The sequence below is a fragment of the Bubalus bubalis genome, chromosome 4 (assembly GCF_019923935.1).
Source record: "Bubalus bubalis isolate 160015118507 breed Murrah chromosome 4, NDDB_SH_1, whole genome shotgun sequence".
Taxonomy (NCBI): domain Eukaryota; kingdom Metazoa; phylum Chordata; class Mammalia; order Artiodactyla; family Bovidae; genus Bubalus; species Bubalus bubalis.
Genome location: NC_059160.1, coordinates 88387251 through 88409964, shown reverse-complemented (window position 1 = coordinate 88409964; position 22714 = coordinate 88387251). Strand labels below are relative to the sequence as shown.

Here is a 22714-nt window from a genome sequence, read left to right as displayed (position 1 = left end):
TTACTCCAGGTATCTCTTGACTTCCTACTTTTGCATTCTACTCCCCTATAATGCAAATTCATAGGATCAAGGAAACTGGTGATCACTCCTGTACCCCAAAAACCACACTGCTCTAAACCCCAAACTCCTTACATCCAAAAATACTTACTGTCTCTGTGTGAGGTACTGGAAAGAGAACGGGCTGTGAAATCAGAAACCCTGCTTAGTTCTGGCTCTGAGACATCTAGTTATGGTACAAGTAAGGTCACCTTTCTATCACATGTTGTCCTCAACCTGAAAATATGAAGTCAGATACCAGGTTTCATTGACATGTCAGATGAGATGTACTAGGAATTTAAACTCTTAATTGCTCAGAAGCAGCAACACAGAAAAGGAAGTTTCTTGCTTTGCTTCTGGGTGCCTTTCTACTTGTTGCAACTTCAAGAGTTCATAGAGTCTTGGATGATATCGGGTACTGAGGAAAGGCTGCTGAAGAGCATGAGAGGATAGAGATTGTGAGGCTTTCCTAGTAGCTCAGATGGTAAAGAATCTGCCTGCATGCAGGAGACCCAGGTTCAATCCCTGGGTTGAGAAGATCCCCTGGAGATGGGAATGGCAACCCACTCCAGTATTCTTGACTATAGAATTCCATGGACAGAGGAGCCTGGTGGGCTACAGTCCATGGGTCACAAAGATAGGACATAACTGAGCCACTAACACACACATGATCTAACAGGTCAGGGGATGGTAGCAATGACAGTTAAGGGATTGTACTAGGAGGCACCATTCTTTTATTCAACAAATGTTTATTTAAAGCCATCTAGTTGAGTCAACTGCATTGTGACACTTTCGTGACCCTCTTCTCTACTCAAAACTTATGGAATGAGTCGTTATTATTGGCAATTTGGATTGCTTTCATGGGGAGGGGGGAAGAACAGACAAACATCCTTGCCTGTGTGTAATATAGGTTATAACAGGGAAAAATAATCTTTAATGTACTAGATTCATTATCCATATGTTAGAAAGTGTTAAGTATTGTGAGGGAGCTATGTTTAGCTTAATAGGGAGTATTTAGAGGCAGGAGAAGGAAAGTTGCAGTATTTAATTGGGTAATAGGATTGTCAGATATTTATACTCAGATTCATATTCTGGCTTAAAGCTAAAAAGCAGATCTTTTAAATTAAAAAAATTATATTCGCAGAGAATGACTCAGATCGTTATCCCACCAAATAGGTAAATATTTCTTTCCCTTTAGGGATGGAATATGTAAGAAACCATGAAAAATCTTAGCATTATTGATGAATATGTGCTGCTGGGGTTGTCTACTGACCCGGATATCCAGATCATGCTCTTTGTTCTCTTCTTGGGGATTTACCTCCTGACCCTGATGGGGAACCTGATGATGATCCTGGTGATCAGGGCTGATCCTCACCTGCACACGCCCATGCACTTCTTCCTTGGTCATTTGTCTTTCCTAGATATATGCCTGGAGAAGGCAATGGCACCCCACTCCAGTACTCTTGCCTGGAAAATCCCATGGATGGAGGAGCCTGGTAGGCTGCAGTCCATGTGGTTGCTCAGAGTCAGACACGACTGAAGCAACTTAGCAGCAGCAGCAGATATATGCCACTCTTCAGTCACTGTGCCCAAGATGCTTCAGAATTTCCTGTCTCAGGGTAAAACCATTTCAGTGTGGGTATGCATCACTCAGAGTTTCTTTTTCTTATTTTCTGGAGGCACTGAGAGCTGCCTGCTCTCTGCTATGGCCTATGATCGTTATGCTGCCATCTGTCACCCTCTGCTCTACACTATGATCATGAATGGACCTCTGTGCACTGCAATGGTCAGTGCAGCATGGGTGATGGGGTTTCTGAACTCACTAGTGAATAATCTTTGTACCCAGAACCTACAGTTCTGTGGTCCCAATATCATCTCCCACTTCAGTTGTGAACTGCTTTCACTCTTCCTGCTGTCCTGCAGTGACACCATGCCTAACACCATCCTGCTAGCTGGTTCTGCTGCATTTCTAGGACTTGTGACACTTTCCCTGATCCTCTTCTCTTACTCTAAAATCATTCTTGCCATTCTAAGTATTTCCTCCTCTAAAGGCCAAGGCAAAGCCTTCTCCACCTGCTCCTCCCACCTCACCATGGTGCTCTTGTTCTATGGGAACAGCTCTATTCAGGTACATCAGCCCCTCTTCAGGATCAATCCTGGAGTGAGTTGTCTCTATACAGTATGGTGTGATCACATCCTTGATAAACCCCCTCATTTACAGCTTCAACAACCAGAAGGTGAAGGCAGCTTTGCAGAGGATGCTAAGGCACTAGGTATGTGTCTCAGGGTTTAAAAAAATGGCAATAGGATGCTTATTCTAATAGAGAACAAATCTACAAGGGAAGAGAACTTTGTAAGCTTAGAGCTTGTGTGGTTCTTCATTTTTAATAAAATTCAAGTGTATTTATTTCTTATTCAAAGTTAAGTGACTTCGAAAAGCTAAGAAATATAGTCAGAGAACTATTTTGCCCATCCAGGGTCTGAGGGGAAACATTTAGAGACATCAGCTCCTACCACAGCCTCTGGAAACTAGTTCAGAAGCAGTGACTTCACTACATTTGAGGAGCCAGAACCAGAACAAAGACCCTGACAAGAACAAAGATCCTGAGCCTGGGACCTTTACCTGTGGATTTACACAAAGGATTCTATTAGTATAAAGGCAAAGAACAAGTAACCTATACACATTTAATTTTCCAAAATGAGTGAGTTCACCATCCCCCATTCATCTGACCTGATGGCACCACAGGCATGAAATGGCATGTGTGCCTGCAAAGTCAAAGAATAGTGAAATCAAAGGATGAACACGTTAAATATCTATGAGCAGATGAATGGATAAAGAAAATGTGGCATACGCATACAATGGAGGATGGAAATTCTACAATGTGTGACAATATGGATGAACCTTGAGGACATTGTGTTAAGGAGATAAGCCAGTCAGAGGAGAAAAACCATTTTATAGTTTTACTTATGGGTTTCCCTGGTGGCTCAGAGGTTAAAGCATCTGCCTGCAATGCGGGTAGACCTGGGTCGGATCCCTGGGTCGGGAAGATCCCCTGGAGAAGCAAGCTCATAGAAGCAGAATGTGGAATGGTGGTTGCCAGGAGCTGGGGGAAGAGGGAATTGGGAAGTTGCTATTCAATGGGTATGGAGTTCCAGTCAAACAAGATAAAAAAGTTTTGAAGATCTTCTACACATCAATATGCATATAGTTAACAATGCTATACACTTAAAATGTATGAAGAGGGTAAATTTTATATGTTTTTTTGCCACAATACAAATATATAAGAAGACTGAACATACTGTTACACTAAAAACTGATTTTGCATTTTGCTACAACCCCTTGGCAAAAGGCATACATTATAAAATGTAGCATTTGTATTTGATGTATATACCCACTGTAAATGAGAAAAAAAAAACAAATAAATTAAAGCAAATTAAAACATCAAGAGAGCATTATTTTTATCTTTTTCTTAACAAACATAAGAAAATATCAAGAAATACTGTGATAAAATGGGCACACAGATATGTGTATACATTATTGGGGATACTTTATATTAACTAAACTTTCATAAATTGATCTAGTTATATTAATCAAAATTAAAAGTCATAACATGATCATTTAAAAATGCCATTCTTATTATAAGTGAAGAAGTTCTCACACCTTCTCCTAAATGAAGATGCACACTGTCCTAATACTTATTGTATCCACCCTGGCTAAATTCATCACTACACATATTCCACCACAGTCCCACTGAATAGCCTGTTCTTTAAAGATTAAACTACAAGTGAGATCAGCAAAATGAAGGAATAGTAAGGCTCAATCCTTGTTCCCCCATAGAAACAACAATGTAAAAATGATATATGAACCAAAATGTCTTTATAAGAATTATAGATGTTCCAGCACCCCAGGGAAGCACAATAACCAAGAACAGTCACATTGAAATAGGTAAGAAGAGCACTTTAACTTTTCCTGCATTAACCTCCCCCCTAAACTGCGCAGCCCAGAGCCAAGGCAGATCTGCTCAGCCAATGACCTCTGCCATGGTGGGGAGAAGAGAATGGAGTGTGCACTCAGCCTCCCAGCCTGTCCATGCACCCACTCCCCAAGGGGCCACGTCCTACCTCTCCTCATACCAAGTGTTGAAGAAACAGCATAGTCCAGATGCCTGAAGCAGCTAAGAACCAAGGGAAAGCAGAGGGTGTCTTCCTACAGCTAGCAAGGATCTTCAAGATTGGGAAAACATGCGGAACCAAGGCTTCTCCCTCAGAAGGGAGTAAGAGGAGTGGGCCATGCCTCCAATGTCCTCATTCTTTCAGTGCAGTAGCTCAGGGACCAGTTCCTGTGTAGCCTCACATCAAGTGCTAACAGAACCAGCAAAGTTAAACACCAGAGAGAATAAGAGATTACAGCCTCCATTAAAAAAAAAAAAAAAAAGACTGGTCAATTGGATAATTTAGGAACATAGGCCAATAATCTCTGGCCAGACATTTTGATGAAAGTCTTTTCCTCTCAGTCATCGTATACACTGGGAGAGGTATCTGTGACTTGAAAAATGCAGACATCAGCACAAAGCTACAAGGGACTTGAATGATCAGGAAAACTATAACATAATCAAAGGAGTAAAATAAATCTCTAGTAACTGACCCTAGAGAAATGGAGATCTATGAATTTGCTGACAAAATTCAAAACAAACTTCTGAAAGAAGCTCAGTGAATTACAATAGAACTCAGTTAAATGGATTCAGGAAAATGACACAAGAACAAAATGAGAATATCAATAAAGAGACAGAAGCAATTTTAAGAAAAGAACAAATCAGAAATACTGGAGAGGAGAGGAAACTAGTGGTTGCTATAGGTGGAGGAGTTGGGTAAAATTGGCAATGGTGGTTAAAAGACATAAACTTGCAGTTACAAGACAAACGAGTCCTAGGGATGTAATGTATAGCATAAAAATGTTAACAATGCTGTATAGTACATTTCAAATTTGCTAAGAGAGTAGACCTTGAAAGTTCTCATCACAAGAAAAAAATGTAACTGTGTGGTGATCATTTCACAGCATATATTAATACATACATTAAACACTATGTTGTGCACCTAAAATGAATACAAGGTTATGCATCAATATCTCAAAAAAAAAAAAACAAACCTCAACCATTTAAAAAATGACCATGCCGCTGCTACTGCTAAGTCACTTCAGTCGTGTCCGACTCTGTGTGACCTCATAGATGGCAGCCCACCAGGCTCCCCCATCCCTGGGATTCTCCAGGCAAGAACACTGGAGTGGGTTGCCATTTCCTTCTCCAATGCATGAAAGTGAAAAGTGAAAGTGAAAGTGAAGTCGTGTCTGACTCTTAGCGACCCCATGGACTGCAGCCCACCAGGCTCCTCTGTCCATGGGATTTTCCAGGCAAGAGTACTGGAGTGGGGTGCCATTGCCTTCTCCGAAAAAATGACCATAAAAATATAGAAAAGGAGAAAAACTGGCAATGACACTATGGATTTAAAATGAGAGAAGGGACTTCCCTGGTGGTCCAGTGGTTAAGAATCTGCCTGCCAATGCAGAGGACACAGGCTTCATCCCTGGTTGGGGAAGATTCCACATGCAGCGGGGCATCCATGCATCACAACTACTGAAGCCCACATACTCTAGAGCCCATGCTCAGCAACAAGAGAAGTCACTACAGTGAAAAGCCTGTGCACTGCAACTAAAGAGTAGCCCTCACTCACTTTAACTAGAGAAAGCCTGCATACAGCAGTGAAGACCCAGTACAGCCAAATAAATAAATAAAAATTTTAAAAAGAAGAAAGACTTTAAAAGATAAATAAAATAAAATGAGACAGGAATAGTTGCTAAAGTCCATGTGAAATTTCAACAAACTGCTTTATTGATGATGGACTAAAAAACACACTTTTAAACTAGCTTCCATAAGCCCCTACCTCTGAAACAGGACAGATGTTCTCAAAACCCAGGAAAATTTTGGCGTCTCCCACCCATACTAACTACATTTAACTCCAGTATACAGTGACCATAAACACCTACTGAGCCAGACAGAATGAAAGTTCTATCCTTTACCTTCTCTTTCCCCTACCTAACCTCATTAGTCTCTATCTCTCCAGCCATTCAGAAACAAGTCCCAGAAACAATACAGCAGTAAGGGGTTCTGTGGGTCAGAAATTGGAAAGGGCACAGCAAGGATGATTTGTATGTGCTTCACCCCATCTGGGCTTCAGCTAGGAGGAGTCAAAGGCTCAAAGGATAGGGAATGAAGTCACCTAAATGCTCATTCAGTCACAGTATCTGACACATAGCCTGGGAGGGCTTGAAGACAAAGATTTTCTATCAGAGCATCTAAAGAAGATTTTACCATGTGGTTTGGCTTCAGCAATGCATAGTTCCCTTAGGATAATCAGACTTATGCATGGCGTCCCAGAGCTCTGAGTATGAGAGGTCAAGAAAATAGAGTAAAAGTATCATAGCCTTTTCTGACCTTACCTTGGAAGTCATCCAGCATCACTTCTACTTAACTCTCATTACAAGAGAGTCTAAGCCCACTCAGATTTGTAGTCAAGAGCAGACCCACTAGCCAATGAGAATGTCAAAGGAAATATCATCTTTAGAAAATTAAATCTGCCATACTCTGTAAAAGTAATTAATAAAAAATACTAGAGCTGAAGAATGCAATGATTGCAGTGAAAAATTCACTAGTAGACTTGATAAAACAGAAGAAGGAATCAATGAACTCAAAGATGGAGAATGTAAATTATACAGTCAGGATGGGGAGCATATGTATACCTGTGGCAGATTCGTTTTGATGTTTGGCAAAACTAATACAGTGTTTCAGGTTTAAAAATAAAATTAAATTAAATTAAAAAAAAAAAAGAAAAAAGAATGAAAACAGTGAAGAAAGCCTAAAGGATTCAGGGAACTCTTATCAGTTGAACTAATATACACATCTTAGGAGTCCTAGAAGGAGAAGAGATGGTGAAGGGAGCAGAAAGCTTATTTAAATAAATAATAGCTGAAAACTTCCCAGATATAAGGAGACTAATTGGCATCCATATTCAGAATGCCAAAGGATGTCAGATAGAAGAAACCAAGTCTATACTGACACATTATAATTACATTTTCAAAGATAAAGAATTTTGAAAGCAGCAAGAGAAAAGCAACTCATCACATATTAGGGAACCTCATAAGGCTATCAGTGAATTTCTCAGCAGAAACCTCTCATGCCAGGAAAGATTGAGATGATATATTCAAAGTGCTGAAAGAAAAAATTAACAATCAAGAATACTGTATCCAGTAAAACTCTTCCTTAGAAATAAAGACAAAGGGGGAAGAAGAGGGGGAAGAGATAGGGAGTTTGGGATCAACATATACACTCTGTTATATTTTAAATGGATAACCAACAAGGACCTACTGTATAGCACAGAGGACTCAATGTTACATGACAGCCTGGATGGCGGGGAGTCTGGGAGAGAATAGATACATGTATATGTATTGCTCAGTCCCTTTGCTATTCACCTGAAACTATTACAGCATTGTTAATTGGCTACTCCAGTATAAAATAAAAAGTTTTAAAAAAAGAAATAAAGGTAAGATTAAATTCTTCCCAGAAAAACAAAAGAAGAAATAGAAAACCTTAACAGACCAAAATAAATAAAGAGATTAGCAGAAAGAGCAAATAACCAAATTTTAAAATGTGTAATAGAAGTGAATAGACATTCCCCACAGAGAACATACAAACGGTGAACAGGTATATGAAAAGTGCTAAAAATAGGTAATCATCAGGGAAATGCAAACTAAAAACAATTACATACCACCTCAAACCTATTAAAATGGCTATTATACAAACAAACAAAAGATAGAGTGTTATCAAGGATCTGGAGAAATTAGAAGCTTCTACTGTTGGTGGAAATGCAAATTGGTACAGCAGCTATGGGAAACAGATTCCTCTAAGAACTAGAAACAGAACTACCATATCATTCAACAATCCCACTTCTGGGTATGCATCCAAAAGAACTGAATGCAGGGTGTCAAAGTGATGTTTGTACACCCATGTTCACTGCACCATTATTCACAATAGCTAGAACGTGAAAGCAGCCAAAGTGCTGACTGATAGATGAAAGGGTAAGCAAAATGCGGTAAGTACATATAATGGAATGTTATTCAGTCTTTAAAAAGAAGGTCTTCCCGTCATATGCAACAACATGGATAAACCTGGAGGACATTATACAAAGATAAGCTCCACAGCATAATAAATATTGCATGATTCCACTTATATGAGCTATCTTAAATAGTCAACCTCATAGAAACAGGAAGTAGAATGATGGTTTCCAGAGGCTGGGAGAAGGAGGATATGGAGGGTGGATGTTCAACAGATATAAAGTTTCAGTTTTGTAAGATAATTAAGTTCTGGAGATCTTCCGTACAAAATCATGCTGATACTCAACAACATTGTATTGTACAATTAAAATTTTGTTAAAGAAAGTACATATTATTTGTATTCTTAACATAATAAAAAATAATAATTTAAAAAGCAGAGTTTAATTAATTTAAATTTAATTTAAATCTATTAAATTTGAAATTTAATGATTTCACAAAGATTATAGTAAATTTGGACTCTATCAACTTATATATACAAAATAAAAAGTGGAAGAAGAAATAGATTTCCCTGGCAGTCCAGTGGTCAAGACTCTACACTTTCACTGCTGGCAGCATGGATTCTATCCCTGGGTGGGAAACTAAGATCCCTCATGCCTTGCAATGCAACCAAAAAAAAAAAAAAATGGAAAGAGGGATAAAACAGTTGAGTGTTAAAGTATTACTTGCTCAGTCATGTCTGACTCTTTGCAACCCCACGGACCATAGTCTGAGAGGCTCCTGTGTCCACAGAATTCTCCAGGCAAGAATACTGGAGTGGGTTGCCATTTCCTTCTCCAGGGGATCCTTACAACCCAGGGATTGAACTTGAGTCTTCTGCATTGCAGGCAGATCTTTACCATCTGAGCCACCAGGAAAGCCTGTTGGCATGTATAAATAATAAATAAATATGTACATCTGAAAAAAAAAAAGAGAAAATATCCAAACCTATTACAGTCCTCATTTCTCTACTTGATCATATAGACAAAATTAATATCTATGGCTTCCTTCTCTACTGTTTATTATTCCTCTGTCCTCAGTCAGAACCTAATTAGTGCTCTTCACCTAGTAAAGTTACTATTTATGAAAAGCCCGAGTTCTAAATATTCAGCCCCCCCCCCTTTTTTTTTGTGGTGGTAGTAGTGTGCCATTGTTTTCTATTAACTTAATCTACTATTTGGCATTGAAAGACTAAGAGAAAACCCAGAGCCTACTCTGTGTTCCAGATCTAGTCTTCCTTGATGCCATTTGGTAGCAGCCATCCAATTTCCCCTTCATAATCAGGATCAATCACTCCAGCCAGTTGAGTAAGCTCTTTTTGTCTGTTGGCTCAGAGGCAAAAGAAGCCCAAAATGGCCAGGTAGCTATCTTACCTTCCCCTTCATAGGAACCATTGTTTTTAACCTGCTTTAAGCATTTCTCCTCAAGGATTAAGATATGAAAACCAGGAGAGTACATACATACAATAACCCAGGATGGGTTATTTTATGTAATAATGAAAGGAACACTTCCACCCTTTTATTCCCAGGCTTCTTTATGGGGGAGATAACAATGGCACCCCACTCCAATACTCTTGCCTGGGGAATCCCATGGACGGAGGAGCCTGGTGGGCTGCAGTCCATGGGGTCGCTAAAAGTTGGACACGACTGAGCGACTTCACTTTCACTTTTCACTTTCATGCACTGGAGAAGGAAATGGCAACCCACTCCAGTGTTCTTGCCTGGAGAATCCCAGGGATGGGGGAGCCTGGTGGGCTGCCGTCTATGGGGTCGCACAGAGTCGGACACGACTGAAGTGACTTAGCAGCAGCAGCATATTAATGATATCTGATTCAAGAAAAATATTGCATCCTATAATACTAAATTCCATCCTTTCAGGAAGTTACCTCTCAATTGTGCCATAGCTGAGTCTTCAGTAAGCCTGTCCCATCTTTCAGATACCCAAGCCACTTCTGGCTGGTGGGGCACATGGTAAGCATAATTAAATTCATGGGCATGAGTTTGCTTATTTTTTTTAGGATGACCATTTAAGATCTACTCTATCACTAACTTCAATACAGTATTGCTGACTGCTTTCAATATGTTGTACATTATATTCCCAGAACTTACTTATCTTACAACTGGAAGTTTGTACCCTTTGATCAACATCTCATTTCTCTTACCACCTGGCACCTGGAAATCACCATTCAACTCTATTTCTATAAATTCAGTTTTTTTATATCTCAAATATAAGTGAATTAATACAGTATTTGTCTTTTCTTGTCTGACTTATTTCACTTAGAATAATGCCGTCATGGTTCATCCATGTTGTTGCAAAAGGTAGGATTTCCTTCTTCTCTATGGCTGAGTAATAGTCTATTATATATCATATATAACAGACTATTCTATACACACACATACTCAAATATACCACTGTTTCATTATCTTTTCATCTATCAATGGACACTTAGGTTGCAACCGTGTCTTGGTTTTGTAAGTAATGCTGCAAAGAACATTTCTTTGAACTATCTCCTCAATATATCTCTTTGGCACAGTAATTTAATTTCCTTTGGGTATTATCCAGAGGTGGGATTATTAGTTTCCAATTTATGGTACTTGTATTTTTAGTTTTTAGAAGCACATAAATACTGTTTTTCATAGTGGCTATACCAATTTACATTCCCAAGAACAGTACATAAGTATTATCTTTCTCCACATCCTCACCAGCTTTAATTATTTTTTAATTAAGTATATTTAATTTACAATGTTTCAGAGGAACAGCAAAGTGATGCATTTATATATATACATACACATACATGGGGCTGCACCCCTTGTTTTGGGCAGACATAGCCCAGCCTTTAAGTTGGGCTTCCCTGGTGACTCAGATGATAAAGAGTCTGCCTGCAGTGCAAGAGACCTGGGTTCAATCCCTGGGTCAGGAAGATCCCTGGAGAAGGAAATGGCTACCCATTCCCGTATTCTTGCCTGGAGAATTCTATGGACATAAGAGCCTGGCAGGCTATAGTCCATGGGGTCACAAAGAGTTGGACATGACTGAGTGACTGACATATACATACACATATATGGGCTTTCCTGGTGGTGCAGTGGTAAAGAATCCACCTGCCAATGCAGAAGACACAAGAGATAATGGGTCTGATCCCTGGGTTGGGAAGATTCTCTGGAGGAGAAAATGGCAATCCACTGTAGTACTCTTGCCTGGAGAATCCCCATAGACAGAGGAGTCTGGAGGGCTACAGTCCATGGGGTTGCAAGGTTGCAAAGAGTCAGACATGACTGAAGTGACTGAGCACGCATGCATAGTGCTACTATGTACTACAGCAGTACTGTATATAGTAGTGTATCTGCTATATCACAAATTCTCAACCTAACTTTCCCTCTCACTTTTCTCTCTGACAACCATAAGTTTGTTTTCTATATTTGTGAGTCTATTTCTGTATTTTTTTAATTAATTAATCTATTTATTTTAATTGGAGGCTAATTACTTTACAATATTGTTTGTATTGTAGTGGTTTTTGCCATACACTGACATGAATCAGCCATGAGTGTACATGTGTCCCCCATTCTGAACCCCCCTCCCACCTCCCTCCCCATCCCATCCCTCAGGTTGTCCCAGTGCATCAGCTTTGAGTGCCCTGTTTCATGCATCAAACTTGGACTAGTGATCTGTTTCACACATGGTAATATACATGTTTCAGTGCTATTCTCTCAGATCATCCCACCCTCGCCTTCTCCCACAGAGTCCAAAAGTCTATTCTTTACATCTGTGTAAAGACGTCTCACGTATAGGGTCATCATTACCATCTTTCTAAACTCCATATATATGCATTAAAATACTGTGTTGGTATTTTTCTTTCTGACTTACTTCACTCTGTATAATAGGCACCAGTTTCATCCACCTCATTAGAACTGATTCAAATGCGTTCTTTTCAATGCTGCTGCTGCTAAGTCACCTCAGTCGTGTCCAACTCTGTATGACCCCATAGACGGCAGCCCACCAGGCTCCCCCATCCCTGGGATTCTCCAGGCAAGAACACTGGAGTGGGTTGCCATTTCCTTCTCCAGTGCATGAAAGTGAAAAGTGAAAGTGTTCTTTTCAATAGCTCAGTAATATTCCATTGTGTATATGTACCACAGCTTTCTTATCCATTCGTCTGCTGATGGACATCTAGGTTGCTTCCATGTCCTAGCTGTTGTAAACAGTGCTGCGATGAACATTGGGGTACACGTGTCTCTTTCAATTCTGGTTTCCTCAGTGTGTATCATTGGTATCACTTTTTAGAATCCACATATAAGCAATATCATATGATATTTGTATGTCTCTGTCTGACTTACTTCACTTAGTATAATAACCTCTAGCTCCATCCATGTGCTGTAATGACATTGTTTCATTCTTTTTTATGACTAATATTCTGCTGTATGTATGTATGTATGTTATTTTCTTTCATAAGCAGGTAAGTAAAGGACTGTGTTCAGTCATGTCCAATTCTTTGCAGTCCCATGGAATTTAGCCCACACAGGCTCCTCTGCCCATGGAATTTTTCAGGGAGGAATACTGGAGTGGGTTACCATTTCCTACTCCAGGGAATCTTCCCAGCCTAGCAATCAAACCTGCATCTCTCACACCTCCTGCAGGTGGGTTCTTTACCACTAGCACCACCTGGGAAGCTTATACATACAGTTTTAGGCATATATATATATATATATATATATACACACACACACAGAGATACATATATATATATAGATAGATACAGATACAGATACATATATATCACATATTTACCCATTCATCTGTTGATGGATATGTATGTTGCTTCCATGTCTTGGCTATTATAAATACTGCTGCTGCTGTATATGCTGTATATGCTGAGGTATATATCTTTTTGAAGTAGAGTTTTCATATTTTCTGGATGTATGCCCAGGAGTGGAATAGCAGGATCATATGGTAACTCTATTTTTAATTTTTTAAGGAGACTCCATACTGTTCTGAGGGTTCCCTTTTCTCCACACCTTCCCCAGAATTTATTTGCAGACGTTTTAATGATGGCCATTTTGACCAGTGTGGGGGTGATATCTCATTTTGATATCTCTGCAAAGTCACCTGAGCGATTTCCAGAAGAAGCCATTCAAAGGGTGGTGTCAGACCAGTAGCACCCTATTACAGACATGCAAGAGATGCCAAGGAAGCCACTCATGAGAGGTGCTGAGCTGAGCACTGCTGAAACCAGGCACTACATAAGCCATTCGAGTTAGTGAAGCAGGCCCTGTATAAGTTATATGCACTGAATGAGCCTGGCATTTCAGAAGTCGAGAGCTGCAGGAGCCCCATGATGCAGAAGACACGTACTTCAGGAGCCTGCCTAGGGGAGTTCACCAGAACCAGAAGAGAACCTCTTTCTTTACCACTATCCCTCTACTGCCCTCTACTGACAAAGTTAAAATCATGTCAGCTGACAAGGGAAAAATACTCACCGATTCCAGCTCTGTTATCACAGATCAGGCAAGGCAAGGTAGATTTGGAGCTAAGGAGCAATAAATTGATAGCTGGTACAGTCAATTTGGGAGATTGACATCCTTACATTGTTGTACTTTCCAACCCATGAACATGAACAACACACCATTCATCTAGTTCCTTAATTTCTCTAACAATGTGTTATAGTGTTCTGTATAGAGATAGTGAACATCTTTTTATTAGATCTATATTTAGGTGTTTGTTGGTGCTATTATAAAACTGAATTTTTATTTTATTTTCCAATGGTTTCTTATTCATAAAAATGCAACTTCAGTTCAATCAGTTCAGTCACTCAGACGTGTCCAACTTTTTGTGACCCCATGGACTGCAGCGTGCCAGGCTTTCCTGTCCATCACCAACTCCTGGAGTTTGCTCAAACTCATTTCTATCGAGTTGGTGACACCATCCAACCATCTCATCCTCTGTTGTCCCCTTCTCCTCCTGCCTTCAATCTTTCCCAGCATCAGGGTCTTTCCCAAGGATTCAGTTCTTCACATCAGGTGACCAAAATATTGGAGTTTCAGCTTCAGCATCAGTCTTTCCAATGAATATTCAGGACTGATTTCCTTTAGGATTGACTGGTTTGATCTCTTTGCAGTCCAAGGGACTCTCAAGAGTCTTCTCCAACACCACAGTTTAAAAGCATCAACTCTTCGGTACTCAGCATTCTTTACGGTCCAACTCTCACATCCATACATGACTACTGTATAGCTTTAGCTATACAGGCCTTTGTTGGCAAAGTAATGTCTTTGTTATTTAATATATTGTCTAAGTTTGCCATAGTTTTTCTTCCAAGGTTTCTTATTAATAAAAATACAATTTAATTTTTATATATTGACCCTGTATGTGGTAAATTTCCTAAACTCACTTGTTAATTATAATAGTTTATCTGTAGATTCTTTTGATTTTTGCATATAATATCACATAATTTTCAAATAATAGCCGTTTATCTTATTATTTCCATTCCTTATAACTTTTATTCTTTTCCTTGCCTATTGCATTGGCTGGTGTCTCTAGTGTAAAGTTTAAGCTGTATAGTGGGTATTCATGTCTCATTTCAAACCTATGGGGAAAAGTTTTTAATATTTTACCATTAAGTATGCTTGTTGCAGGTTTTGTGAACACTGTATCAGAGTGACAAAGTTCCCTTCTCCCTTTTATGTTTAGTTTTCTGACAAGTTTTTTTTTTTTTTTTTTGATGTGTACCATTTTTTTTAAATTTTATTTTATTTTTAAACTTTACAATATTGTATTAGTTTTGCCAAATATCGAAATGAATCCGCCACAGGTATACCTGTGTTCCCCATCCTGAACCCTCCTCCCTCCTCCCTCCCCATACCCTCCCTCTGGGTCATCCCAGTGTACCAGCCCCAAGCATCCAGTATCGTGCATCAAACCTGGACTGGTGACTCATTTCATACATGATATTATACATGTTTCAATGCCATTCTCCCAGATCTCCCCACCCTTTCCCTCTCCCACAGAGTCCATAAGACTGATCTATACATCAGTGTTTCTTTTGCTGAGTTTTCTGACAAGTTTTAAGCATGAAAGGGGGATGAATCTGATTAAACAATTTTTCTATATCTATTGAAATTCATATGATTTGTTTTCCTTTATCCTGTTAAGTAGTGAATTTATACTGATCAATTTTTAAGATGTTAAAGCAATGATGCATACTATAAATAAATTCAAGTTGTTTCGATTAAATTATAATTTCTCTACATTTACTGAGTTATATTTGTTAATCTTTGTTTAGGAATTTTACATCTAAGATCATGACAGAGATTGGCCTGTAACATTCCTTTATTGCAATGATTTTGTGAGTTTCAGTGTCAAGATTATATTAGGCTTGTAAAACAAGTTGGGAAGTGTTTTTTCAGTCTCCAAAAGAGTTTGTATAACATTGGTGTCATTGTTTCTTTAATGTTTAGAATATATACTGGTAAAGCAATTGGACATGGAGCTTTCATTATGGAAAGATATTTTACTTTAACAATTTTTGATTAGGGATAAGAAATGATTCTGATACAGAAATTATAATGAGTTTTAGAAAAATACAAATCTACCCCCTTTTGTATTTTAGTGAAATTCAGATCATCAAAAACAAAAAGACTTTAAAATTAGCCTGAAAGAAAAGGTTTATATTCTACAAAGAAACAACAATTTGACTCTCATCACATCAGTGAAGCCAAAAAAGGTGGAGTACTACCCTCAAAATGTTGAGAAAAAAATAACTATGACTTATAATTGCATAATCAGTACAGTCTTAATTCAACAATAAATATAAGGTTAGCTTTTTCAGACAAATAAATGCTATAAAAGTTCACTCTCACTTTTAAAGGTTGAATTTTGCCTCCAAAATAGGTTTGCTGAAGTTCTAACACCCAGTACCTCACACCTTCTTTGGAAATAAGATCTTTACAGAGATAATCAAGTTAAAATGAGTTCACTAGGATGGGTTCTAGTCCTATATGACTGATATTTTATAAAAGGGTGCAATTTGGACACAGAAACAGACATATAGAAAATAAAAATGACAAGACACACAGGCAGTAAATGACCACGTGACTGGATTAATGCACCTACAAGGAACACCAAGGATTGCCTCTCCAAAAGAAAAAAAAAAAAACACACACACCTAGAAGCTAGAAGAAGCAAGAAAGAATTCTTATCTAGAACTGTCGGAGAACACAGCCCTCCTGACATCCAGCCTCCAGAACCATGGGACTAAACTGTGTTTTAAGCTGCCTGATTTCCAGTGATTTGTTACAGAAATTCTTGAAAACTAATACACTGAAGTAGCTTCTAAGGGATTTCATCAGTTTTTCATTCATTTACAAAATAGTTATTAAGTTATTATATTCCAGGCACTGCTGTAAGTGCTACAGATACAGTCATGGATAAAATAAATAAAATCTATCTTCATAGATTAATACTCTAATGAGAGGAGACAGACAATAAACAAGCAAATAACATCATGTAACAGTGACACAATATTGCATGCTGTGGAGAAATCTAAAGGAGGACAAATATGACAGTATGCTAAAACGTTGATGTTTTTCATAGGTGATCATAGAAGTCCTCTCCAATAAGGTGACATTTGATCAGAAGTAAGGGGGCAAAAAAGGAGTTAGTGAGCCATATGGCTATCTGGGAAAAGAGCACTACGCACAGAGCAAACAGCAAGCACAGTCATAAAATGGAATGTGTTTTGTATATTCAAAGAACAGCAATAAGACTAGAGCTACTAGAGAGAAATTAGAATGGGGAGTGTTGGAAAAGATGAGGTCCTAGAGATATCTAGGCCACATCACAAAGATCTTGAGGCCACACTAAGCATTTGGTTTTTATGCTGAGTGATAAGGAATATCTCCTAAAAAGAAGGAAAATAAATCTAAAAGGAAAATCTAAAGTATAATTAGGAATAATAAGCACCGAAGTTAATAAACATGTGGGTGAGGCAGGGTTCTATTTTTTTACCCCAATCCATTCTTCCCTTGTCCCATGGTTCTATAGTTTTAGCTGGACACATGGCTACCCAGCTAGAAACTAAATTCTATAGTCCTCCTTATAACTAGGTATGTTGGGGGTTCTCAAGATCACTCCCAAGGTTTACTGGTTTACTAAGAGGACTCACAGAATTCAGCACATAGTTGTATTAAGATACAAAATAAAATCATCAGCAAAAGAAAAAGATGCCTGGGGCAACGTCCAGAGAAAATGAAGTACCAGATTCCAAAATTCCTCTCCCAGTAGAGGCTCATGTGTGTACATGCTAAGTCACTTACAGGACACACGTATTTCCCAACCAAGGTGTTGTGACTGCATATGTGAAATGTTGCTGACCAGAACAGCTCATTAGAGGCTCAGTGCCCACAGTTTTAAATTGGAGGCTGGTTATGTGGGCACCCCTAGTATAATATATATATAATTCTATACTCAAAAATAGAAAGCATCTGTTGAACATAAACAATATTATTTGTAGAAACAATTAAGGCATAATGAAACACTCCTATCAGTTGAAGAATGGTAGGAACCATCTTGAAGTCATCAGCCGGAGCCAATGTTACAAGTGGGCTTTTCCAAAGATAGCAGTTGTCTTACATCATACACAAAAATTAACTCAAAATGCCTTGAATATATGACCAGAAATCATACAACTCCTAGAAGGAAGCAGGCAATAAGCTCATTGACATCACTCTTGTCAATGTTTTCTTGGACCTGACTCCAAAGGCAATGGCAACAAAAGCAAAAATAAACCAGTGAAACAACATAAAACAAAAACATTTTTGCACAGTGAAGAAACAACCAACAAAATAAAAAGGTGATCTACTGAATGAGGGAGATATTTGCAAACTGTATTGCCAATAGGGGTTAAAATTCAAATATATATAAAGAACTTATACAGCTCAAAAAACAATTTTTAAAAATATGGACAGAGGATCTGAATAGATATCTTTCCAAAGAAGACATAAAGATGGCCAACAGGCATATGAAAAGATCTTAACATCATTAATCATAAGGAAAATTAAAATCAAAACCAAAGAGCTATCACTTCACACCTGTCAGAATGGCTATTTTCAAAGGCACAAGAAATGCCAAGTCCTGGCAAGCATGTGGAGAAAAGGGAACCCTCATGCACTATTGATGGAAATGTAAACTGGTACAGCCACTAAAGAAAACACTATGAAGATTCCAAAGTGAATTCAATATAGAACTACCATAAGACCCAGTAATTCTACTTCTGAGTATTTATGTAAAGGAAAAAACCACTAATTCAAAAAGAAATATGCATCTTTATGCTCATTGCAGCATTATTTATAATAGCCAAGATATGGAAGCAACCTAAATATCCACTGATAGATAGGGAAGATGTAAGATTAGATAGAAAGATAATGGAATATTACTCAGATATTTAAAAAATGAAATTTTGCCAGCTGGGACAATGTAGATGTATGTTGGGGCTATTAAGTGAAGTGAAATGCTCCAATCATCTAACATCACTGTGATACCAAAACCAGACAAAAAAAATCACAAAACAGAAAAATATAGGCCAATATCACTAATGAACATAAATATAATAGTTATCAAGTATAAGCAAACTGAATTCAACATCATTAAAAGGATCATACATCATAATCAACTGAAATTCATTTCAGAGAAAAAGATGCTTCAATATTTGCAGTCAAGGTTAAATAGCATATCAACAAATTGAAGAATAAACATCATATGATCATCTCAATTGACTCAGAAGAAGCTTTGACAAAATTCAACATTCATTTATGATAAAAACTTACAACTAAGAAAGTTAGACATGAAGTATATCAACATAATAAAGGCCATATATGACAAGCCCACAACTGATATTACAATAAATGGTGAAAAGCTGAAAGCTTTCCTCTAAGATCAGGAACAAGACAAGGATATCCACTCTTACTACTTTTATTCAACATAGTATTGGAAATCCTAGCCACAGCAATCAGACAGAGAAAGAAATAAAAGGAATCCAAATTGAAAAGGAAGAAGTAAAACTGCCATTGTTTCTGGATGGCATGATACAATACAGAGAAAATCCTAAAGATAACACCAAAAAATACTAGAACTCATAAATGAATTCAGTAAAGTTGCAAGATACGAAATTATCATACAGAAATCTGTTGCATTTCTATACACTAACAATCAACTATCAGAAAGAGAAATTAAGAAACCATTTTCACTCATAATCATACCAAAAAGAATAAAATACCTGGGAATAAATCTATCTATACAGGTAAAAGACCTGTAAAGAGAAAACTAGGACACTGATAAAAGTAATTGAAGATGATACAAACAAATGGAAAGTTATACCATGCTCATGGATGGGAAGAATTAATACTGTTAAGATAGCTGTACTATCCAAGGCAATCTACAAATTCAGTGCAATCCTTATCAAAATACCACTGGCATTTTTCACAGAACTGGCACAAATAATCCTAAAATTTGTATCAAAACAGAAAAGAATAGCCAAAATAATTTTATTAACAAAATAAAATGATAGGTATCATGCTCCCTGATTTCAAACTATACCACAAAGCTACAGTAATCAAAACAGTATGGCACTGGCACAAAAACAGACACATAGATCAATGAACAGAATAGAGGGCCCAGAAATGAACCTTTACGTATACAGGTAATTAATTTATGACAAAGAAGACAAGAATATACAATGGAGAAAAGGCAGCCTCGTCAATAAATCCTATTAGGAAACCTGGGCAGCCACATGTAAAAGAATCAGATTGGACTATTTTATTATAACAGATACAAAAATAAATTCAAAATGGATTAAAGACTTCAGAGCAAGACTTGACACCATAAAACTCCTAGAATAAAACATAGGCTGTATGTTCTAAGATATAGTTCTTAGCAATGCAATATTTTAATCAGTCTCCTCAGGCAAGGGAAACAAAAGCTAAAATAAATAAATGGGACCCTACATCAAATTAAAAAGCTTTTTCACACCAAGGAAACTACCAACAAACAAAAAGGCTGCTTTTGAACAGGAGAAGATATTTGCAAATGATATCTGATGAGGGGTTAATATCCAAAATATGAAAAGAACTCATGTACTGAACATTAAAAAAAAACTCTGATTTTTTAAAAGGAGAGAGGGCCTAATATACATTTGCAAAAAAAAAAAAAAGATGACTAAAAGGCACATAAAAATTCTCAAAATCACTAATCATCAGGGAAAGGCAAATCAAAACCAAAATGAGATATCACACCTGTCATAATGTCTATTTTCAAAAAGACAAGAAATAAGTGTTGGCAAGGTTGTGGAGAAAAGGAAACTCTTGTGTATTGTTGGTGGGAATGTAAATTGGTATAGCTACTACGGAAAACTGTATGGAGATTCCTCAAAAAATGAAAAATAGAAATGCCATACAATCTAGCAATTCCACTTCTAGGTATTTGTTGTGAGAAAATGAAAATACTAATTCAAAAATATATGCACCTACATGTTGATTACAACATTATTTACAGTAGTCAAAATATGGAAGCAAACTAAGTGCCCATCAATAGATGAATAAAGAAGATATATGTCACACACAATGGAATATTACTCATCCATAAAACAGAATGAAATCTTGTCATATGTAGCAACAGAGATGGACTTAAAAGGTACATGTTAAATTAAAAAGTCAGAGAATGATAAATATTACATGATTTCATTTATATGTAATGTCTAAAAACACAAAATAAATGAACAAACGTAACCAAACAGAAACAGAGTTCCTAGAGAAAAACTAGGTGGTTTCCAGATGATAGCGGGATAAGGGGGGATAGAAATAGGGAGGGAGATTAAGAGGTACAAACTTTCAGATACAAAACAAATGAGTCATGGGTAATAAAATGTACAGTGCGGGGAATATAGTCATTAATTATGTAATATCTTTGTATGGTGACAGATAACAACTAGACTTGTGCTCATCATTTAAAATGTATTGAAATACTGAATCACTATGTTGTGTAACAGGAACTGACATAGTGTTGTAGGTCAATTATACTTCAAAAACAAACTTATTAAAAAAGAGATGATGGATTAAAGACCTAAACATAAGACCAGAAACTATAAAACTTTTAGAGGAAAACATAAGCAGAACACTCAGTGACATAAATCACAGCTATATCCTCTATGACTGATCTCCTAGAGTAATGGAAATAAAAACAAAAATAAACAAGTGGTACTTAATTAAACTTAAAATTTTAATTAATTAAACTTGCACAGCAAAGGAAACTATAAACAAGGTGAAAATACAACCCTCAGAATGAGAGAAGATAATAGCAAACAAAACTGACAAAGGATTAATCTCCAAAATATAGATACAGCTCATACTACTCAATACCAGAAAAACAAACAACTCAATCAAAAAGTGAACATAAGGCCTAAATAGACATTTATCTAAAGAAGACACAAGTTGGCTAATAAACAGATTCTCAACATCACTCATTATTAGAGAAATCCAAATCAAAACTACAATGAAGTATCACTTCACACTGGTCAGAATGGCCATCACCAAAATATCCACAAACAAGAAATGCTGGAGAGGGTGTGGAGAAAAGGAAATCCTCTTGCACTGTTGGTGGGAATACATATTGATGTGGCCACTGTGGAAGACAGTATGGCAATTCCTTTAAAAACTAGGAATGAAACTACCATATGACCCAGCAAACCCACTACAGGGCACGTACCCTAGGGAAACCAAAATTGAAAATGATACATGTACCCCAATGTTCATTGCAGTAATATTTATAATAGCTAGGACATGGACACAACCTAGATGTCCAATCAACAGATGAATGGATAAAGAAGCTGTGGCAATTATATACAATGCAATATGACTCAGCCATAAAAAGGAATGCATTTGAGTCAGTTCTAATGAGGTGGATGAACCTAGAGCCTATTTTAAAGAGTGAAGTAAGTTAGAAAGAGAAAAACTAAATATTATATATTAATGCACATGTATATGGAATTTAGAAAGATAGTACTGATGAACCAATTTGCAGGGCAGCAATTGGAGAAGGCAATGGCACTCCACTCCAGTACTCTTGCCTGGAAAATCCCATGGATGGAGGAGCCTGGTAGGCTACAGTCAGTCCATGGGGTCTCAAAGCGTCGGACACGACTGAGCGACTTCACTTCCTCTTTTCACTTTCATACATTGGAGAAGGAAATGGCAACCCACTCCAGTGTTCTTGCCTGGAGAATTCCAGGGACGGCAGAGCCTGGTGGGCTGCCGTCTATGGGGTCGCACAGAGTTGGACACGATTGAAGCGACTTAGCAGCAGCAGCAGCAATGCAGATGCTTCCCTTGTAGCTCAGTTGGTAAATAAGCTGCCTGCAGTGCAGAAGACCCGGATTCGATTCCTGGGTCAGGAAGATTCTCTGAAGGAGAAAATGGCAACCCACTCCAGTATTCTTGCCTGGAGAATCCCATGGACAGGGAAGCCTGGCAAGCTACAGTCCATGGGGTCACAAGAGTTGGA

The 22714-nt window shown here is 37.8% G+C and overlaps 1 pseudogene; it reads left to right on the top strand.

Moving 5' to 3' along the window:
* The first annotated feature begins 1255 nt into the window (after positions 1 to 1255).
* On the top strand, positions 1256 to 2309 carry LOC102404362 (annotated as a pseudogene).
* The last annotated feature ends 20405 nt before the right edge of the window (positions 2310 to 22714 follow it).